This window comes from Urocitellus parryii, chromosome 4, assembly GCF_045843805.1.
Source record: "Urocitellus parryii isolate mUroPar1 chromosome 4, mUroPar1.hap1, whole genome shotgun sequence".
NCBI lineage: Eukaryota > Metazoa > Chordata > Mammalia > Rodentia > Sciuridae > Urocitellus > Urocitellus parryii.
This window is the reverse complement of record NC_135534.1, coordinates 62,142,875-62,145,364: the sequence shown is the minus strand read 5'-3', so window position 1 is coordinate 62,145,364 and position 2,490 is coordinate 62,142,875. Positions and strand designations below refer to the sequence as shown.

General features: G+C 40.0%; 1 pseudogene; it reads left to right on the top strand.

Moving 5' to 3' along the window:
- Positions 1 to 376: 376 nt before the first annotated feature.
- On the top strand, positions 377 to 1,341 carry LOC113191273 (olfactory receptor 52I2-like; annotated as a pseudogene).
- The last annotated feature ends 1,149 nt before the right edge of the window (positions 1,342 to 2,490 follow it).

Sequence of the window (2,490 nt, the reverse complement as noted above, 5' to 3'; positions counted from 1 at the left end):
CTAGGTACAAGGCACAAACAAGAGATACACACTTGAGTGCATATAATAAAGTCATAGAGTATTGGAATTATCAATTTAGGTTCTCTTGGGTCAGTATGGGATATTCCATGGGAACTGAAAAAGAAAAAAGAAAGGTACCTAAATTCACATGACCATGGAAAAGGGAAAGAGACCAGAGATGACTTTTCAAAGGAGATAACCTAAGAGCTGATTTTGAACTAGGATGGAAGGTGAAGCAGAATAACATTCTCATATGTCAGTTTTCTGATCCTTAGATTACCAACCAACTGTCAATATTCACAAGGTTTATCATCACTACAGACAGGTACAAATTTTACAGGACTACATATTTTCTTATCCCTCTTTCTATATTAACAGGAAAGCATTCTCACCTGTGATGCTGGGGCCACCCTACAACCACACAGTGGAAACCCCTGCCACCTTCTTCCTTGTGGGCATTCCAGGCTTGCAGTCTTCACACCTTTGGCTGGCTGTCTCACTGAGTGCCATGTACACCACAGCCCTGGTAGGAAACAGCATCATCATGGTGGTAATTTGCATGGATTCCACTCTACAAGAGCCCATGTTTTGCTTCCTGTGTGTTCTGGCTGCTGTGGACATTGTCATGGCCTCCTCTGTGGTCCCCAGATGGTGAGCATCTTCTCCTCAGGACACAGCTCCATCAGCTTCCAGGCCTGTTTCACTCAGATGTACTTTGTCCATGCAGCCACAGCTGTGGAGACAGGGCTGCTGCTGGCCATGGCTTTTGACCGCTGTGTAGCCATCTGCAAGCCCCTACACTACAAGAGCATTCTCACACCCAAAGTGATGCTGGGGATGAGTGTGGCCATCACCATCAGGGCTGTCATATCCATTACCCCATTGAGTTGGATGATTAGTCATCTACCTTTCTGTGGCTCCCATGTGATTCCCCATTCCTACACTGAGCACATGGCTGTGGCCAAGTTAGCATGTGCTGACTCCATGACCAGCTGTCTCTACAGTTTAATTGGTTCTTCCATTGTTGTAGGCTCTGATGTAGTTTTAATTGCTGCCTCTTATATCCTGATTCTCAGGGCAGTATTTGGTCCTTCCTCAAAGAATGCTCAGTGGAAGGCATTAAGCACATGTGGCTCCCATGTGGGGGTCATGGCTTTGTACTATCTACCTGGGATGGTGTCAGTCTATATAGCTTGTCTAGGACAGGACTCAGTCCCTTTGCACGCTTAGGTGTTGTTAGCTGACTTGTATTTGGTCATTCCTCCCACTTTGAACCCTATTATCTATGGCCTGAGAACCAAACAAATGCGCAAACTGTTGTGTGTTGGAACACACTTGTGAGTGTTCATGAATACTAAACTCTTCAGACCGTGAACATTTTAGCCAACTTCAAAGGTATCTTAGTCATCTATGGAGACAGATTTTTTTTTTAACCTATACCTCAGGAATTCTAAGATGAAGCCATAAAGAGCATCCTTTCAAAGCTTTCAATTTCTAATAATAATGTTAATGGAATAATTCTGGTTGTCTGACAACATTTTTATTAGTATTTAATAGGAACCAATTTGCACATAGAAAATATATTTTTGATTTTTCTTTCTTTAGCTCCTGACCTGTATTTTTAACCTAATATCTCAAGAGTTCCTTTGCTGAAGGAAAAACGATTTAAAACACTTCCCCCAATCCTCCGATTTTCTCAGAATTTTTTCTCCCCCATGTGATTACATGGAGGAAGCTCTTACTATGTGACCCTTTCCTTTGGTCCATTAACGATCCACTCATTTGGATCATGTGCTCACACCTAGACCAGTGTCTTCCAACCCCAATGCATTCCAGTTTATCAGAGGACGTACAAACTTGAGATCAAAGATGGTGGCAGTTTTCAACACTTGAACTTGGAAAGAGGAAAAAGAATCATAGCTAGAGAAGCCAATTATCGATATATGATGCCGATAACATTTTTTTGCTGTCTAGCTCTATTTCACCTCTGACACCAAGATAGATCCCTGTTCTGTTCTTTGTCACTCAACTTTAAGACATAGAAAAGAGGGACCAAATATAACTTAGGTGTTTCTTCCTGTGGGTACATCTCAGGATCTTTCTGGGATGAAAAGTTTACTTCACAACAATATAGAAAAAGACATTGAAATATCACCATTCTTTGTAGGTCCCTGCATACTTACATGGGTTTTGTTTTACCTATTTTTCTTTCAGAAAGTCTTAAACCTAGCTATCAACACTGTGAGAGAAAAAGATCTCATACATAGGAGACTAATATATATTTGATTAAGGTACATTTGAATATCAATTTAAATATAAATTCTTAATAGTACTAAAATTGACAGTATAAGGAGAAACCATTGGTAGTGTGTTGTAATATCTGTCTTAAGTGTTGTTTTTACAGAAAGTGGAAACAATGTTAACTTATTAAGATTCTAAGAAATAATGAATGGAAAAAATTACATAACATTTGACACATTTTATGTACTT